Below are 19,607 nucleotides of genomic sequence, written 5' to 3'. Positions count from 1 at the left end.
GGGGCGCCCCGGGCCGGCCGGGGGCGCGCGGGGCCGGCCCCGCACAAAAGATGACAGCGTGGGTGGCCCGGCCCCGGGCTCCCAGGATCCGCCGCAATCCTGCGAACGGAAAAAAAGAGAGAGAATCATCATAAAGAGAGAGCGAGCGCCCAGGCCCGGGCCAACCCCGCCTGCGTCTCCGGCCCTTCGGGGTTCCCAGGGGCGCCCCCCCACCCCGGGATGTCCATCATTGCATCCCCACCCCTCTCCCCGGGTCCCCCCCGCCGTCCCACCGAGGCTCGCAAACTTGCACCCCGGCTCCCTGCACCCCACTCCGAGGAGCATGCAATCTGGCTTTTTGAAAGAATAAAAATGTACCCACTTGCCATGCACACCGCAGCTTCCAGGCGCGTCGCCCCCGTCCCTCCCCCGCTCAGCCGGCTCGCCATCTCGGAGAAGCCGTGGGGTCGCTCCCGCGGGGACCCCCTCGGGCTGTCCCAGCCACCCCCTTACTCCTCCCCTGATTCCTTCTGGAAGGGCCCTGTCCCCCGGATCCACAAGGCCTGGGTCTGCACGCAGGGGGCGTGATGACACCAGGGGGAATGGGGCACCCAGCCACCTGGGCATGCAGAAGGTTTTACAGGGGGTTTGGGTTTTGTTTTGTTTTTTCCTGGGGGCCGGGGAGGTGTGGACGGTGCTGGGTGTCCCCCATCTGTTTGGTGGGAGAGAAGATGCATTTATTGTAATAATTTAGGTGTCTCTGGGTGCAACTGTTTCGCGAGTTATGAAACTAGTGAAAGGTAGTTGTGGTCGGTGGCACCCCAGGATCCTGTAATGTGTAGACACTGTGTCCTTTCCCGTGTGTTTCTGTCTGTTTCTGTCCATGGCCTTGATTGACGACCTCCTCTGGGGGCCAGCACTGTCTTAGGGTCTGAGGACGCCTGCCCCACCCCTCTGTCGTGACAGCAGGGTCCCCGACTGGCCCCAGGCTGGAGGAAGCCCCCCACACGGGCTCCTTCGCTGACTCCTCTGAGCTTTGATTGCCGCCATGCAGGAGCGGATGACCCCTCGTTCTCAAATTATAGCTTCCTTCGGAGGCATCGGGGGAGTTTGTCGACTCCCCCGGCCGCCTCTTCTCGCCCCCTCTGCCAGAGCTGCGGGCAGCCCCTCCCGTCTCGGCCGTCCACGTTCGGGTCCCTGAAGGACAGAGTGTGAAAGTCCTAGAGTGGTTCTTGGAGGCGAGCTTCCTGAAACTCGCCGGCCGCTCTCCGTGCTTCTCATTGGCCGCCTGGCACGTCTCGATGCTCCGTCCGTCTGTGTGGGGACCCCGAGCCGGCCAGACCTCCCTGCCCTGGGGGCGGCCACCTCGGGGAGCCCGGGTGGGGGGGGGGATCGGAGGTGGGGTTGCACAAATGCTGCCTGGCGTCGCGCCGTGTGCAGGTGGCTCCTGTGTCAGGTGCCGCGCAGGAGCATGTCATTGAGACTTGAAATGTACACAGGTCTTGACCACCCTGGATTTTCTCCTGTTTCCTAATCCTCGCGTTTGGGGAGCGGGCTGCTCAGGAGATGTTAAATGCTGGAGCTTCAAAGTAGCGCTGGTGGGTCATCAGGACCCCGCCCGGCCTTTGTGTCCCTCTGTCTCCTGGGAGAGACCCTGCCCCAGTCCCTCTGGGGTGGTGGGGGGCCCTCCCACCCCGCTCTCCCTCCCTGGCCGCTCCGCCTCGTCTTGAGCCGGCATTTCTCTGCCTCCTCTGCTGGTGTCTTGCCCCTGCCGTCCTGTGCCGGCCCCTTTCCTCAGCCCTGGGGACCCCATCTGTTTCCTGGCGTGCCGGGGCAGGTCATGGGGGTCCCTGACTTCAAGGGGCTTCCTGGTGTGTTGGGGAAAGGGACATCTGGGTGCCCCACGTGCGGCCCCAGCGCTGACGGCGGGGTGGAGCCGCTCCCCGGCTCAGGGAGCAGGCAGCACCAGGGGGTGGGTGGCGACAGACCGAGGTGTGGGCAAAGGAGCGTTTCCGGTTGGCTTTCTTCCCGGGCTCTGGAAGCGTGGCGCAGGGGTCAGAGCTGTGTGACCTTGGGCCAGTCACTTGCTCAAGAACTACCTGGCCAGGAAGAGGGGTGGAGAGTGTGTGGAGTGGGGACAGATGCCTGACCCCGAGGGCTCTGCACCCTGTGCTGGGCGCCACCGGGCCTCCCCGCCAGCCTCTGCCACCGCGAGCCCTGGCTCTGCTCCAGAGACCTGCCCGGTGGGGCCTCCAGCCACGGCTCGCACCTGCAGTGCCCCTGGGTGCCTCCTTCTGGCTGGGGACGCCCGACAGCAGAGCAGAGGCTGACCCTGGCCTCCCTTGTGTCCTGGTGTTCTTGGCCATGTCCCTGGGTCCCTGCCCTCCTCTCCATCCGCCACACAGGCCGCAGGTCACCGCCCGCCCCTGGGCCTCGCTTTCCTCATCTGTCAGATGGGTTCAGTGAGCTCCCATCCTCAGTCATGGTGGCGATCAGAGGGGACGGAGGGCGTGGCTCGAGCCCGGAGCTGACTTGTCACTGCTGCTGTTGGCCTCTGTCGTGCTGTCCCCCGTGCCCGGTCCACGTCGGGCTGGGGCCTTCCATGGGGGTCATTCTGGGCGCTGGGGGGGTTGAGCAGCACCCCTGGCCCCCGCCCACTCGATGTCAGCAGCACCTCCCCTGGGTGTGACAACCACAGTGTCCTCTAGGGGTCACGGTTCTCCCCGTGAGACCCTCTCACTTAACTTTTAACCCCATATTTGGCCGTGACCCTCCCATATCTGCCTCGAATTCTGGTTCCCTTCCCCCCCCCCTTTAATAGGGAGGGGCTCCCATTTGCAAACTGTGTCTGGCTGACCCTCCTCGGCCTGGCTGTCCCTCTGCCTTTCCTGCCCGGCAGACATGCCCGTGCCACCGTCGCTGCCCTGCTAAGGGGCCGCCAGGCGTGCTGCGGGAGCCTTCCAGGGCCATCCTCGGCCTCCGAGCCGGCAGGTGCCCTGCCCAGGCGTCCACACCACGTGGGCACCATACCCCTTCCCGCCAGGTCGTGTCACAGCCTCCTTTAAGTTGGGTTTAAGGTGACACACTTCTTTTCTCTCATCTTCGCCTCTTCCTGAGCAATAATGTCCTCGCAGTTGCGGGACCGTTAAGGTGCTGGTCACACACCCTTGAGTGCGATGAAGTGAGTTTAACCACAATATTGGAGAAGAAACTTGTGTGACCTGAGTCCTAAGGCTGAGAGGATCCTTGAACTGGTTTTGTGGCCGTTCTTACTGGTGAATAATTGGCTTTGAATTTCCTCGCTGCTTTGAGTAGGCCTGTTGAGGAGCGTCTGGTTGGTTAGAGCACGTGTCCCCAGCTAGTCTGCTGGTTTTCCCTCCTGCTCCCTCGAGAAGCTTTTAAAAACTTTAGAAACGGCCTTCCTCTCCTCCGAACCCTCCAATGGCTTCGTGTTGTCCTTGGAAAAGAGGCCAGGCCCCTTCCTGTGGCCTCTGCTCTGTCGTCTGTGCCTCCCTCCTCTCTGCCTGCCCCAACACTCTTCCCTGCTCCCCTCAGTCTAAACGCTTTACCTGCCTTCTCTTCCCTGCCCCAGGGCCTTTGCACTTGCTGTTCCCTCTGCCAGAATGCTGTTCCCTCACGCCTGGACCCAGCCGGCTCCTTGTCATTCATGTCTCGGCTCAGCTTGGCCATCACTGACCATGCTGCCTGAACTCACTCTCCCAGCCACCCTCTCTTCCATCCTGCCCTTCTCCTTTGCACTCGACACTATCAGAAACACGTATTCATCCGTTTTCGTATTTATTGTCTCTCTCGTCCACTAGGGCGGAAGCTTTTTCTGTAAAGGGTCAGAGAGTAACTATTTTCGGCTTTGCAGGCTGGACGGTCTCCGTCCCGGCCGCTCCGCTCTGCCCTTGTGGCCCAAACGTATGGAAGTGAACGAGGGTGCCTATGTCCCAATGAAACTTTATTGATGGACACCGAAATGAGACTTCTGGACTCTTTTCACGTGCCATGAGCTGTTTGTGTTCTTTTGATTTTTTTTCCCCACCCAACTATTAAAAAACACCAAAACTGCTCTTAGCTTGCGGGTTGCACAGAAGCGGGCGGCGGCTGGAATCGCCCCGTGGTCAGAGTTTGCAGACCCCACCCTGGGGAGCGAGGCCTGTGCCCGAGGAATGACGTCTGTCTTGGTGGCGGTGTGTCTCCCTGGCGCCTAGGACAGTTCCGGGCACAGAGTGGGTGTTTGGGAAACGTTCGTTTGTTGAATGAATGAACGACCGTCCCTCTTTTCTACATCAGTGCATTTAGAGTCATTCTTTATATTTAAAAAAAATGGGTTGTGGGTTGTTTTGAGGGAAATTAAAACTGCAGGGAATGTCAGAAAATTATGAGCCCGTCCAGGAGAACAGCTCCCTAATAAAGGAGGACAGAGAGGGGACGTGACCCAGGCAGATGCTTCGCCCCTGTGTGTCACCCGCCGCGGGCATCACAAGGTTGCTCAGGAGCCCGAGCAGCCTCAGGAGTTGGTGTGGACCTGGCGGAAGCTGAGGGCTTCAGAGGAAGATGCCGTTTGCCAACCATCTTGTTTCGTAAGCCTCCGGCCCATCCTCTTGACCAAGCGCAGTGCTGCCGGCCTGGGAGGGGCTTCTGCAGTCCTCGGAACGCTCTGGAAGAGGTGGCTTTCGTGGGTGTGACCGTTGAGCTCTGTGGGGCTGTGGACAGTGAGGGGTCCTTGGCGTCGCTCCTGCACCCCGGCTTCGGGGAGCGTGCACGGGCTGGCGGGCGGTTTCTGAGCTGGGCAGGTGCTGTGTCATAGATCTGGTCCTGTGCCGGGAGTGCTGTGACTTGCTGGGGACGCGTCCCGTTCGCGCACGGTCCTGCCTCCTCTGGATGATTGAAGCCAGCCGTCTGGAGAGGGTTCCTCGGAACTTCTTGGCTCCCACAGTGGCCTGTTTTTTTTTTTTTTGCCTATCTCTGCCTCTCCATCGCTCCTTCCTTCCTTCTCTCTTCTCTCTTCTCGGCCCACCTCCGAGGGTCTGGGGGACGCGAGGGGCTTGGTGACAAGTTGGCATTAAGCCGCCTGTGCCACATGGGCGGGCTGTGCCCCTGGCTGTGACGCTCTGGGATGGAGGCCTCATGTGTTGGTTTCGTGCATAAGGAATCAGGAGTCAAGCCGCTGAGGGCTGCCGGGCCCCAGGTGGGTCCCCGGGTTCAGGGCAAACCATGCAGGATGTGACCCCGTTTACTGGTGCTGGTCATCGCATCCTGGTTCTCAGATGAGCCCGTATGGCGAGCTGGCAGAGGCCATCTGTAGGCAGCTGTCAGCCTGTGCCCCCAGCACCCACTTCCCGTCTGGGTTTGCAGTTGGACCCAAACGATGGCACGTAGTGGGCAGCGCGGGGCGGGGGTGGGCGCCCTTTCGTGATGCAGAGAAATGCGTCGTGTCTGAGGAGCTGGCGGTGGATCCAGAACCACCACCAGCAGGCACAGGGGTGGCCCGGTGACAGGGGCTTGCAGGGGACCCCCGAGCACAAGTAGGGTGGAAGGGATCTGCGTGCCCGGCAGAGCTGTGGACCCTGCCTGGGGGGCAGCCCGTTTGGGAAGGCCACAGCCCGGGAGCTGGTGCTGGGGTCCCGGCGCAGACCACCCTTGACCTTCTAGCCGGGCGCCCCGAGTGAGTGATGGGGACGGCCGGGTGTCTGCCCTGGGAGGGGCCGTCACTTGCCGCTGGCTGCGGCTGTCACGTGCTCTCCTGGAGAGTCCCATGCACTGGCAAGGGGCGGCCTGTGCTGCAGGCTCTGGTCACTGTAGTCACGAGTCGGGAGAGGGGGTGCCCGTGCGAGGGAAGCTCCTGGAACTTCGCTCTGGGGTCCCTGCTGTCGTGCAGCTCCTTCCCCCCGAGGAGGAGAGGGGAGTTGGGGGAGCCGGGCCCCCGGCAGCCCTGGAGAGGACGGTGCCCTCGCCCATCGCGACGCCGGCTGCTCTGCACGCCCAGGCCCCACAGGAGGGATGGCTGGGCAGATGGACGGACAGACAGAGCTGACAGCCGCTGCCAGGGCTGCGGCGGGTGGGCGCGGTCTGGCTCAGGCGGCCGTCGCGGACAGCCGGGGCATGGTGGCCTCAGGACGCCTCACACGGCCCCTGTAGGCGCCCCGCGTGTCATCCGCCAGCCCCGGGGCGGAGCTGCATTGAGTGGAAGGCGCTGCCCCACGGGCTCCGGGTCTTGTCATCCGGCCTGTCCTCGTGATCCGGCCGGGCTGTGGCTTCACGGTGGACACGAGCCATCCGGACGTGTGCTGGAGCCCCGGGTCCATCCGTCCAAGGCGTCTGCTCCTGACTGGTGGAGGATGATGTTGTGGTCAGTGTGTGCGCGTGGCCAGGCGCTCACGGTGGCCGATGAGCAGTGTCTCCCGCCCACGGGGTCGTGGCCCACAGTGGAAGGCATGGAACAGGGTCCCATGAGCAGAGGGCTGGCGGGGCCCAGGGAGCAGAGTGGTCAGGGTGGGTGGACCCCAGGCCTGTGGAGGCGCAGGGCAGGGCGGCCCCGGCCGGCTCGGGTGGGGGTCAAGGAGGCGACAGGAGAGTCACCCTCTGAGCCAAGCCTGGTCGTCACGGTGACGGGGAGCTGGGGGCAGAGGAACAGGGGTACGTGGAGGGGACATTGGGGGCTGTGTCCTGAGAGGCCACGTGGAGGAGGACACGCAGGGGGTGGGGCAGCACCCCGTCTCTTGAGTGTCTCCGGGCCCCCCTTTGCCAGGCTCCGAGGGACAGAGGGTGGGCGCAGGGCCAGAGTCGTCCCTGTCCCCGGGGAGAGCCACCCACAGCTGCCCGACAGCGGGCTCCGGTATGCTGCCCAGACCCTGGTGTTCTAGGACGCCCTTAAGACGCTCTTGTCCTGTTTTGTTTTAAAATATATTTTTTATTGAGATATTCACAACGCATAAAATTCACCCTTTTAAAGTGGACAATTCAGGGCTTTTTAGAACATTTACACGATTGTGCAACCATCACCACTAACAAATTTCAGAACATTTTTGTTACCCCAAAAGGAAACCCCGTGTGTGTTAAACAGTCACCCCACCCCCTCCCCCGCCCCCGGCCCCCCCGAGCCCGCTCTCTGTCTGTGGATCGGCCTGTTCTGGACGTTTCCTGTCAGTGGGGTGACACGCCGTGTGTCCTTCTGTGTCTGCTTCTCTCCCTGAGTGTCGTGTGTGCAGGTCTGTCCACGTGCAGCTGTGTCAGGGCCTTGCTCCTCTTCACAGCTGCGTAATATTCCACTGTGTGGATGGACACATTGTGTTATCGTCCGCTATCCGTTGGTGGATATTTGGGGAGTTTCTCCCTTTCCCTGTGCCTTCCTTGCCCCACACCATGTCAGAGTTCCAGAATCCCGGGGCTGCAGTGTGCAGACCGCTCACCTGGCCGGCCCCCTGGGCAGACACAGCACGGAAACCCTTGTGGGGCTACGTCCTGAGTGCGGCGTTGAGAGGGGTCAGCAGAGGGGGGCCTGGCCCGTGGGTTTGGGGTTGGGCTTTGAGGCCGGGAGGTCTGGCGAGTCAGGCACGATGCCCCAGCTCCCCTGCAGGAGGCGCTGCGGCTGCCCTTGCACCCACTCTCCGCTCTCCTCTTCCTGCAGCCCGCGCTGGGTGGGGTCCCCACGGGGCGGCTGCACCTGGCCCGGCCCTGATGGGCTGCGCGTTGTCTCTTTGAAGGCTGTGACTGGGTCTCAGCATCCCTGTGGCCCCCACGGAGCCCCCATGAAGCTTTCCAGCCACTGAGCTGAGGCTGCCTGGGATCCCCGCCCCCAGACGCCCCCTTGACCCCCAGGGGTGGTGCGGTCACCTCGTGGGCCCTCGGGGGAGGGCAGGGGGCTGGGGGTGTGGTATCCTTGCTGCCCCGCCTGCTCCCACGGCTCTGGTGGAGTCTGCCCTGGGGGGGCGGGGGCACGGGGGGGGGGGGGGGGTGACTGGCTGTCCCTGACAGAGGCACACGCGTGGACACGGACCGAATGTCCAGGGACAGAGTTGGGCCCTACCTCACGCCGTGTGCAGACTGAGAAGGGTGGCCGACCCCGGTGTCAGAGCGGAAATGGCTGACCCGCTGAAGGGGACCGGCCGCGGGTGTGGACGGGGTCGTGTCTGAGGCAGCGCCGTCCAGCAGAGCCTCGGAGAAGCCCCGTGTGTCGTCTGGAGTTTTCTAACAGCCTCCTTAGGAGGTGAACAGAAACGGATGAAGTGAATTCAAATAATGCGTTTTATTGAAACCGATATCCCCAAAATGTTATCGTTCCAACATCATCACTGTAGAAATTGTTCCCGAGATTCTAACGCTCTTTTTTGGTGTGAGTCTTGGACGTCCTCTGTGTGTTTCACACGTGGCGCTGGCCGTCCCCAGGCCGGTCCTTTGGGCCCCGCCGTCCCTGGGTGACTGACCGCTGTGCTGGGCTGGGGATGCTGTGAACGGGGCGCCTGGCGGGGGCTGGCCCCTCACGCCCTCCCGTCCTTGCCCGCCTTCCCAGCCTGTTCGCGTCTCTGGGTCCGTCGCCTCTCGCTGGGGAGACCTGCCACGGGGGGCGCAGTGGGGAGAGAGCGCTTTGGGGCCGGAGGAGGCGCTGGAGCGGGAGGGGATGCGCTGGTGCTTGGAGGGGGAGGCGGAGGCTGCGGGCGGCCCGGAGGCCAGCGCGGCCCACCTCGGGGGGTGCAGGGGCTGACCCCGCAGGGCCCTCTGTCTGGGGTGCCGCGGGGAATCAGCAAAAGCCGACATCTGCTCTTGAGACGCCGCAGCCAGCCCCCCAGCTTCCGTGCTGCCGCTCCCTCTGGGATGCCGGGCTCGGCGGTCCGCCCCGGTGGCCGTGGCCCCCGTCCTGCCCGCGGCCCTCGCCTCCGCCTCTCGACTTGGATGGGGGCAGGAACCTCACGCTGGCCGCAAGGCTGCTGGGTCCTGGGCCGAGCCCGGGCAGGGCCTTGTGGGGGGACACTGGCCGCGCTGTGGGGCCCCGGTCCTGGGGTCTGAGATGTCCCCGGGAAGCAGCCGTGGGAGGTGGGGTGCTGCGTGGCTATGGGACGGCCTGGGAGAGGGGCTCGTGCGAGCAGCGCTGGAAGCAGCACCCCGCAATCACGGACGGCCTGGTGGCCTCGGCTCAAGGCCTGACCGAGCGGCATCGGCAGCTGGAGGCAGGTACCCGCACACCCTGCCTGCCCGGGTTCAGATCCCACCTCGGCCGGGTCTTTGTCCTGGTCTTCAACGTGGGGTGACGGGGGGCCCTGCTGCTTCATACCCGAAAATCCTTCAGTGAAGTAGTTCCCACTCCAGGGGACACTGGGCCATGTCTGGGGACGTCTGTGGTTGTCACACAGGGGGAGCTCCTGGCTGGAGTGGGTGGGGCCAGGGATGCTGCTCAAGGGCCCCCACAGCACCCAGGACGCCCCACAGAGAGTGACCTGGCCCAAAATGTCCTGATTTCCAGCAGGCCTGGCCTAGGGTGCCCTTCAGTCTATTACAGTAACGACTTTTCTCTGGGCTTCTGTCTTTCCTTGACGTGAATCTAGGTGGTGTTGCTAGAAGTTTCTGAAACTATTTTCCATTCCAGAATCGCCCCCCTTTTTTTTTTTTGCTGAGGAAGATTGGCCCTGAGCTAACATCTGTTGCCCATCTTCCTGTTTTTCTATGTGCGCCACCGCCACAGAGTGACCACTGAGACTAGTGGTGTAGGTCCATACCCAGGAACCAAACTCAGGCCACCAAAATGGAGTGCGCCCAACTTACCCACTCAGCCACGGGGGCCGGCCCAAGCACAGCCCGTGGTTTTCCTGCTGCTGTTCCGTGTTTGCGCTGAGAAGGACGTTCAGGACAGTCGAGGCTGTGAGAAGGTGCCTTGGAAGTAGGCTTGTTTCTTTTTCTCCTGGAGCTTTTTTGTGCGAGTTGTGCTGGGGGTGGAGTTTGCCGGGCTCAATGGACTGGCAAGCAGGCCCGTGTTCCTGGGGCGGGCGGGACCGGAGGTGGCCCGGCTGGAACATGCAGTCCCATGGCCTGCTTTGCTCGTCTCGCCACTGTCCTCCTCCAGCGAACCTGGGGTTTTGTGTGGCACCACTGGCCCAGAGGCCTGCGGCGCAGAGGGCTCAGGGCAGGCCTGTGTCGTTTGCAGACCGGCTCCTGGTGGTAGAAAGCATTTGGCTGGATTTCGTGCCCTCGGCGGTGCCCTCTCAGGCACAGGTGCCCTTGGGGCGGCCACTGTGACACGGGGTGCCGGGAGCTGCCGCCTCGGGCTCCCAGCGCCCGCTCCCCGAGGCCCCGGGTCTCCCTGGGTTCATCGACCCGGCCTGTAGCCTAACGACGGCCTGGGAGCTCGGAGCTCGGCCTCCTGGCGGGATGTTCGTTATAGAGATGACTTGTCTCCACGATGTAGAGGTCGGTGGTGACAGCCCCAAACAGCCAGGGCCCCTGTGGTACCTGCTGAGCCTTGGACGCAGGTGGTCTGTCGCTGTGGAGTTTCTGAGGGTCGCTCCGTGCTTCTGGGCTCCAGGGGTCCGTTTGGGGGTGACAGGGCGTTCTCCTTACCCCGAGAGGCCGATGTGCTGGTTGGGGAGGCAGGGACCCTGGTGGCGACCAGCGATGCGGCCCTGTGACCGCCAGGCGGGGGGTCCTGTCACAGCAGCCTGGGCACCCGGGAGGGCTGGGCCCTCAGTGTCATCAGGATCATCAAGGGCGAGTGAGCGGGCGTCACCAAGGATGCTGGTGCCCAGGCCGGTGGGCGCAGCCCGTGACCCCGATGGGGCCATGGAAGGGGGCCTGCAAGGGCGGGGGTCTCGGGGACCTGCCAGTGCCCTCGCCTCTCTGCCACCCAGGGTCTGCATTTGAGATTCCTGCCCTGGGTGAGGGACAGCCCCACGGTAGCTCGACTGGATGGGCAGAGGCACCCAGCGCTGGCTGATCCCAGGATACCAACCCCACACCCCATGTGCGCGTCCCCTGCCGGCTCCCGGGGGCAGAGACGGCTGCGGCACTAAGCCTGCCCTGAGTAGGGGCTGTGCTGGGGTCCTCCTGCGCCCGTGTGCGGGAACCCCCATGGTCCAGGCGCTCAGGAAGACTTGGGCTTTGGGGGACCAGCATCCCCGTGGCCTCCAGGGGCCTCCTGTGACGCGTCCCGAGCAGCACGTGGGTGGGGTCTGGGGCCCGAGCTCAGAGTGGGCCCTGTCGCTGCCCCTGGCTGGGGACGAACGCTGCAGCCCCTTGGGCCTCGCTCCTTGGGCCTTGCTCCTCATGTGCTTTCCGTGCCAGATGATGGCGAGCCGGGCACAGGGCAATGGCTGTTAGTGATCGCTCGGCTCTCGCCCCCGGCTGCCGGTGCAACCTCGGCAGCATCCTCACAGCCAGCTGACCCCACCAGCCCCGACTCCACAGGAGGAAACCAGGCCCCCCACACCCCCGACAGCCTGGGGGTTAGACACCCCATGTTTATCGTGACAGGCTATCGCGCCAGGTAGCCAGAGAGGAACACGTGGCCCGGGGTGATGAAGACGAGAGTGATTTCATTGCACAGCTGGAGGGGTGAGCTTCTTTCCCGGGTGGACAGGGAAGGCCTCTCCCAGGTGACGTTTGGGCAGAGGCCTGAATGCCTCGAAGCTGCTAACCCTGAGAAGATTGGGACCAGAAGCTCTTAGTGGAAGCACAAACAGCACCTGTAAAGGCCCTGAGGTGGAAATGAGCTTGGCGTGTTTGAGGATCAGAACGTGGCCAGTGTGGCTGGAGGGTGTGGGCTAGTGGGAGAGCAGTGGGCCCTGAGGTTCACAGAGGCCAGACCGGGTGGACCCTGCCACTTAGGCTGTGGGGAGACGTTGGACTCTGTTAAAGGCAGGAGAAGCTGTGGGAGGTGGCGATGACCCTGGAGATTTCTGGTGGCTGGCAGGAGTGAGAGCAGGGAGTGCCCTCCAGCTGTCCCCCAGGTGAGCGCTGACAGTGGCTCCGAGATGGTGGTTTGGGCCGGGGCGCAGGGGACTGGACTTGGGTGGGTTGTGGCAGCCGCAGACTTGCGTGGCCTCACGAGTGGCTTGGCTGTGAGGGAAAGTGGAATCGGTGCTGACTCCCAGGCTGGAACAGCTGGTTTCAAGCCCCAGCTCCACCACCACCTCCCCAGCTGTGTGACCTGGGGCAGGTCACTTAACCTCTCTGGGCCTCATCTTGTCTGTGATAGGTGACAGAGACTGACTACCTGAGAGGATTGCTGAGTGGCAGCGAGTGAGTACTTGTGGAGTGATTGGCAGAGTTCTCGGTGAGTGGTCGGTCACGTTGAATCCAGACGCCTGGCCCAGTATAGAAGGTACCAGGAGAGCACTGGTTCTTGCTTTTCCCAGGATGGCCAGGGAAGGGTGGGCCCTATCAGCTCAGCCTGTTGGTTGTGTCACGCAGTCTTCCTTTCCTTTCTTGTTCTCCCTCTTTTTTTTTTTTTTTTTTTTTTTTGCTGAGGAAGACTGGCCCTGAGCTAACATCCATGCCCATCTTCCTCTACTTTATATGTGGGATGCTGCCACAGCCCAGCTGATGAGAGGTCTGTGCATGGGATCTGAACCCACAAACCTGCGCCGCCAAAGTGGAGTGTGCCAAACTTAACGACTACACGACCAGTCCAGTCCTCTCGTCCTCCCTTTCCAATCTTTTCCTTTAGAAAGAATCGAGACCTTGGTGCGAAGGCAGACCGTTCCCACCTGGAGACAGGGACTCTGAAAGGGGGACGCCTCGTGCAGGACCCAGGGCAGGTGAGGCTCCGTGAAAATGCCCCGACTAGGAGCACTTCAGGTTTCCGAGCTCCACCAGCGGCCTGGGGCGGGTCCGTCCTGGCGGCCGTGTTGCCTGGGCCTGAGGCAGGAGTAGGGGGCTGGGTGGCCGTGGGGCCCCGCGCCGGACGGAGCTTGCTGGATGGACAGTCCCGTGTCCCTTTGGATCTGTGCTGTGGAAACGCCCGGGTGGCGCTGTGGCTCCCTGGCCATGGTTCCGGGGAGGCTGTCAGACGAGAGGGCCCACGGTGTGATGCCGGGACGCTGAAGGGTGTCTGACCCGGGCGGAGAAGGCCGTCGTCGGTCACAGCGTTGGCTCACCCAGCCCCACACCAGCAACCCACGTGACGGTCTGCCCTCCCGCCCTCCCATCGTGGGGAGATAGTCCCTATATGATTATTTTTTAGCTTTTTATTTTTAACGAATTGCAGACTCCCAAGAAGTTACAAAAACAGTACAGACGACCCCCTCATGTGCCCCCTTCAAAGTCATCCCCACACCCGGCCCAGCCCCGCGGCCGCCACCTGTGCCCCATCTCTGTAACCTCGTCGTTTGGGGACGTTATGGACCCATACGTCACACATGACCTTTGGGGACCGCCTTTTTCCACTTAGGAGCCATCCGAGTTGTGTCTCGATTGATGGTCCGTTCCTCTCGTTGCTCAGCGCTGTTCCCCGCCGATGCATTTGTAATCTCCTTCTGTTCCTGTGAGGTGGGCAGGGCTAGGAATGTTCCGTCTTTCCTTCCTGCCTTCTGCAGTTGGAGTCTTCTCTTTTTTCTTGGTCACCCTACCTTAAGATTTGTCAATTTTGCTGATCTTTTCAAAGAACCAACTTTTGGTTTAGTTTTCTCTATTTTTGATTTGTTTCATTAATTTCTGTTGTTATCTTTATTATTTCCTTCTTTCTGCTTGCTTTAGATTCGGTTTGCTTTTCTTCTTAGAATATTGATTTGAGATCTTTCTTCTTTTCTCAATCTAGGCAGCTATAAATTTCCCTCTGAGCACTGCTTTAGCTGCATCTCATAAGTTTTGGTATGTTGTATCTTCATTTTCATTCACCTCAAAGTGTTTTCTAATTTCTCTTGTGATTTCTTCTTTGACCCATTGGTTATTTATTTATTTTTTTTGAGGAAGATTAGCTCTGAGCTAACATCCACTGCCAATCCTTTTTTTTTTTTTTTTTCCTGAGGAAGACTGGCCCTGAGCTAACATCTGTGCCCATCTTCCTCTATTTTCTATGTGGGATGCCTGCCACAGCATGGCTTGATGAGTGGTGCCATGTCCACACCCGAGATCCGAACTGGTGAACCCCAGGCCACCAAAGCAGAGCACACAAACTTAACCTCTGCACCACCAGGCCAGCTTCGACCCATTGGTTATTTAGGAATGTGTTCTTTAACTTCTACATATTTGTGAATCTCCAAGTCTCTTTCTGTTGTTGATTTCTAATTTCCCTTGTGGTCAGAGAGCCTACTTTGGGCGACTTGAATCCCTGTTGATTTAATGAGGCCTGTGTTATAGTCTCCCGTACGCTGAATCCTGGAGAACGCTCTGTGTGGACCAAGAGGGCAGGATGTTTTGCTGCTGTTGGGTGGCGTTTTCTACAGACGTCTGTTGGTTTGCCTTGTTGTTCAAATCTTCATTTCTTTGTCGATCTGCCGCCTTATTTTATCTGTTATTGGAGTGGGGTGTCGCTGTCTCCAGCTACTGTTGTTGAACCGTCTCTTTCTCTCTTCGTTTCTGTCAGTTTTTGCTCACGTATTTTGGGCTCTGTTGTCAGATGCATATATGTTTACAATTGTTATATCTTCCTGATGGACTTCTCATTATAAAGTGTCCCTCTTTATCTCTACCAGCGTTTTTGTTTTAAAGTCTATTTCATGTGAGGTTAGTGTAATCGCTCCAGCTTCCTTACAGCTGCTATTTGCGTGTTACGCCTTCTCCATCCTTTTATTTTCAGCCTGTTTATGTCTTTGGATCTGGGGAGCGTCTCCTGTAGGCAGCGTGTGGTTGGGTCTCGCTTTCTGTCCTGCAGTCTGACGGTCTGTCTTTCGATCGCCTGGTTTAACCCCTTCCCATTTAATGTCGTTATTGACACAGTTGGATTTACGTCTCCCATCCTCCCTTTTGTTTTCCGTCTCGTCTCTTTCGTTCCTCTCTTCCTCCTTTCTTTTGCATTAAGTGGGTATTTTCTAGTGTAGCGTTTTAATGACTTTTTCACTCTATTTTTTGCAGTATGTTCTTCGTGTTGTTTTAGGGCCTCCTCACGACATCTTCACTTCTCAGAGTGTACTTTCGATTCCCTGTGTTATTTGAAGCAAATCTGTGCTGGTGCCGTTTGACCCTGTTTAATCAGGATTAAACCCGATCAGTTAAACGGCTTGAGTTTTTCAAGGGTGCTCATGTGTGCGTTTGCCGGAATGGTGCCCCTCGTTTGTCCGTTCCTCCTCCCTTTTGGTGACATGAGCCTGTCCCCTCCTGGGACCTGTGACAACCCGGAGTGCTGGTGAGGCTCGCCCGTCCCAGGCGCAGGCGGGGGAAGGCCCTCAGTACTGTCACCCCCTCTCTGTGCTTTTGGCCCCTTTTCCTCTCCTTTGCCCCATCTAAGCTGACTGATCCTGCCACAGGATTGCAAATCTGGGTCAGTGTGTCACGCCCACTCGGGGGCAGGGCTTTGCTCTTTAAGGCGTCCTTGGTGCCAGAAAGCCCCAGACGCGCCTCGAGAGATGTGTGGGAGGCCGGCAGGGCGGTGGGCTGTGACCTGGTGTTGACACTGACCCTTTCCACGAGGGCCGGGGAGGGCAGCACGAGGGTGGCAGCGAGGATGGCACGGGGAAGACACAGCGGGCACCCCAGCTCACCAGCCACGGGCTTCTGGACTCATGTAGTTGAAGCTTCAAAGCTGCATTGAAGTCTTGATCAAACTTTGGGGGGCTCTCGTGCTGTTAGTCTCTGGCTTGGTACTTTTTTTAAAAAAGAGCAGATTTATTAAGTATAATTCACATCTGTACAATTCACCTCTTAAAGTGGACAATTCGTTGGTTATCAGTATATTTACAGAGTCCTGCAGCCATTATCACGATCTGAACTTTTTCGTCACCCCGGAAGGAAACCTCATATCTGTTAAACAGCCACTCCCCCAGCCCCTCACAACCACTCCTCTGCTTTGTCTGTGAATTTGCCTGTTCCGGACATTTCATATAAGTACAGTCACACAGTGTTTGTCCTTTTCCATCTCGCTCATGTCACTGAGCATCACGTCCTCCAGGTCCCTCCACGTTGGAGCCGGCGACAGAATTTCCTTCCTTTTCATGGCTGCGTAATATTCCAGGGTGTGGATGGACCATGCTGTGTTTATTCATCCGTTGATGGACATTTGGCCTGTTTCTCCTCTTTGGCTGTTATGAATAATGCCTATAAGGCGTAATATGAACACCCATGTGCACGTGTTTGTATGGACATGTTTTCATTTCTCTTGGGTGGACGTCTCTGAGTGTCATTGCTGGGTCAGATGGAAACTCCGTGTCAAACGCGTTAAGAAACTGCCAAATTGTTGTCCACAGTGGCTGCGCCATTTTACCCTCCCACCAGCCGCGTACGAGGCTTCCAGTTTGGCTCGGTGTTTTGAATTTGGATGAGGTGCGGAGTGGGTGCCATAAGCGTGTGGTGATGGTTTGATCCCGGGCTGCGTTGCCTCTTTCCCCTGAGATCCGCTCCCATCTACCCCGATGGGGGACAAGGCCTCTTGTCCCAGACACAGCCTTCGAGGCTCTTTTGTTAGAAAAGTGATAACGTGCGTATTGTCGGTCAATGCGAGTCACAGATCTCCCCAGACCCTGCGACCCACAGAGAGCCCTTCTTGGCGTCTTGACGCAGCCTCTCCCCGCCATCGCTGGGTGTCAGGCCGAGGTCTTTCTGTGTCACAGCCCGCCTGCTCCTTCGTCTGTGTGGGGGTGTGTGTCATCTTCTCACCCATCCTTTGTTAACCGGGGCTCAGATTGCTTGTATTTCTCTCTCTAAACAGCGCAGTGGGGAGCATCCTTCTGCCGTCTCCCCGAGGGGGCCTCCCGTGAGTGTGGTCGCTGGGAGCCCGGACAGCTTTGTATTTTAAAGCGTGTCACTCAGTTGTCCCCAGAAAGGTGGTCTGGGTTGATGCTCCCATGACCGTGGACATACTGGTGACGGCCCCGTTTCTGTCCCTCCTTTCATCTGTCACCTCCTGGTCACTGCTTTTTTGAATTGCCAGTTCAGAGCCATCGCCCACTTGTTAAATTGGGGCGTTTATTTATTTTTTTTCTTGACTTGTGACAGGGTTTCTCACACTCAGCACTGTTGGTATCTTTGACCGGATCATTCTCAGCTGTGGGCGGCCGTCCTGGGCGTTGGGGGGCGCTAAGTAGCGTCCCCGGCCCCACCCACCGATGCCAGGAGCCCCCCCAGTGTGACGCCCACAGACGTCCCCAGACAGGGCCAGTCAGCATCGTCTCTGGTTGACAACCGTGTTGTGTAAGAACCTTCCTGTATTAGCGCCATCAGCACCCTTTCATGTTATGCAGTTTTTTTTCTCAGTTTCCCATTTATCTTCGGCTTTGTTTTGGATGTGTTGTTAACATAGCATATTTTAAAGTTTATTGCCAAATTTGTCTTTCCCTTATGGCTCCTGGGCTCGTGACCTCCTTAGAGGGGTCTCCCCTCCCGGAGACTGTGAAAACCTTGCCCCTCGCTTTTCTCCACGTGCTTCCGTGGGTTTTTTAGAGACCTGCACTCCGGAGCGCAAGGCAGGGACAGAGCTGTCCGCGCCCCAACGTCTGCCTGCCGGCCTGCCTGGGCTGGTGAGCCTAGTGGTTAGGACAGAGTCAGGAGCTTGGCTCCCCTGTTGCCAACTGTGTGCCCTTGGGCATGTCCCCTCACTGCCCCGTGCCTCAGTTTCCTCATCTGTGAAGTGGGCTGTGACAACAGTACCAGCGTCCTGGGTTGGGGGGCTGACCAGACGTGTCGGCGTGTAGTTGGAGCCGTGCCTGCGTGTGGCTGAACTGTGCTCCCGTCGTGGGGTTTTCGGTCCTTTCTGTCCTCTCTGCCCCCAGGGCAGCCCCCGGGCATTGTCTAGAGGGAGGAGGATGCACAGGGAGGCCAGTGGCCCTGTCCAGGGTCACCTGGGCCGTGAGTGGGGAGGGGGGTCATGTCCGGGCACAGAACGTGTGTGCAGGTACGTCATCCGCCCCCACAGCTCCAGCCCCACCCCCAGGGCCTGCGCAAAACCACAAGGCGCATTTGCAGAGACATGGGAAGATGCTTTGGTTAATGGCTGTGCCTGTAAATGGTTAATTATGGAATATCTAAGGCCCGAGTGTAGGTATGAAGCACGCACTGGAGTTGGGAGCGTCTGCTCGGGTGGCCTTACGGCTGGGTGGGCGTTTGCTTGGGGGCCCCGAGGCCACCGCCGTCCGCCCCTCTCTCTGCGCGGCTCCGGCCCTTGCCTGGGGCTGTGGGCCAGGGGGACAGGTGGCCTGCACCCCTGCCGCTTCCCTGACCCCGCAGAGCCGAGAGGATGTGGGGGGCTGGCAGGCCCTGCTCTCCTCGTCCCTGACGCTCCTGCATCCCTCCCGGGCCCCTGTCCCCTCGCCCAGGCGCTGCCCTTTTGTTTCTATTTTTCTAATCCAAGTGCTTCCTTTTAATTTTTTTTTCTCCGAACCCTCAGAAGAGAACCCGGATCGCGAGTCACGCCCGGTTGTCACGTTGCTTTCGTTTCTTCGACTCTGGACGGTCTGCATCTGTCTCTGCAGCTCGCACTGACATCTTGCAGCGTGTGGCCAGCCCTCCCCCCGGCTGTCACCCATGTGGCTCCGTCTGTGGTCCCTCGCTGTCCGGCTCCGGGTGCACCGCCGGTGGGAACATCCCTGCAGCCATCTCTTGTCCTCCTCGGTGCCTCGTGTCCGGAGGCCCATGGGCCCGTTTGTCCCGTTTCTGGTGATGCCGACCTCCACCCCTTGGTTGGGCGGCATCCGCCGGGTCTCCCTGCCTTAGAGTCACGAGTTCACCGCTCATGTTTATGGGTTTCTCATGGGGAGGGACATGCGGCCCGGGAACCCCGTCACTCCCCGGCCGTCCCCCTTGTGCCAGCGGCAGCGTGCCGATTGTCTGAGTCCGTCGTCCTGCTTTCATTCGTTCACCTCCTGCTGCGAGGAGCCGCTGTCTTCTTCCCCGTTTGTTACTTTTGTCACTGTGGCCGCCCGCGTCCTTGCCCGACCAGGAGGTTGTCATCCGTTGCTACCATCAGACTTTCGGTTTCCCCGTGGTCCCCAATTTATCCAGAGGGAAGGCCCATCAGTCAGTCAGGCTCCTCGTGTCCTCTTGGTGTGTCCCTGCCGCTGTGGCACCTCCTGACTTTCGGACACAGTGTGGTCTTCTCCTCGCGGCCTCTCCCTGCCCCGCTCTGGGGTGACCGCTGCGCCAACGGGCCTGGTGTTTCCTGTGGACGGTGCCGCGTAGAAACCCGGGGCTGGGGCCGTGTGCTCATGGAGGTGGGGTGTCTTTGTCCTCAGGCCAGGGCTGGGACACAGACGTGTGAAGACATCCCATGTGCACACATTAGTGTGTGTGTGCGCGGGCGTGTATCATACGTGCACCCAGACATCCGTGTCCGTTCCCGCTTCCAGCTTTCTGCGAGTTCACACCGACGCTCACTCCAGCCCCGCCCGCAGGCTCCCTGTTCTCTTTCGTAGCCCCTTCTGGGTCCGCGAGAACCCGCCTGTCACCCACGGTAGAGGAAGCAGAAGTCACGTTTACCTTTGTTTCCGAGGCCGCGGTTCCGGAACGTGTTTCACACTGACTGGGCCGGGTCTTCCTTTTCCCTGTCT

At 59.9% G+C, this 19,607-nt stretch overlaps 1 protein-coding gene and 1 long non-coding RNA gene across 3 annotated transcripts in view; both read left to right on the top strand.

Annotated features, from left to right (window-relative positions):
- Positions 1–11,552: 11,552 nt before the first annotated feature.
- On the top strand, positions 11,553–12,295 carry LOC124252059 (uncharacterized). The gene is made up of 2 exons (XR_006891906.1): positions 11,553–11,921; positions 12,170–12,295. It is a non-coding gene; the product is annotated as an uncharacterized LOC124252059 (long non-coding RNA).
- Positions 12,296–12,712: 417 nt separating this feature from the next.
- Positions 12,713–19,607, top strand: part of KDM4B (lysine demethylase 4B) — a 103,496-nt gene continuing 96,601 nt past the window's right edge. For both annotated transcript variants that reach the window (XM_046685152.1, XM_046685151.1), the window contains exon 1: positions 12,713–12,731. The gene's annotated coding sequence lies outside the window, so the exon portion shown is untranslated. The remainder of the gene's footprint in view (positions 12,732–19,607) is intronic.

The sequence above is a fragment of the Equus quagga genome, chromosome 14 (assembly GCF_021613505.1).
Source record: "Equus quagga isolate Etosha38 chromosome 14, UCLA_HA_Equagga_1.0, whole genome shotgun sequence".
NCBI lineage: Eukaryota > Metazoa > Chordata > Mammalia > Perissodactyla > Equidae > Equus > Equus quagga.
Note: the sequence above shows the minus strand (reverse complement) of the source record. Positions and strands in the feature narration are given on the sequence as shown.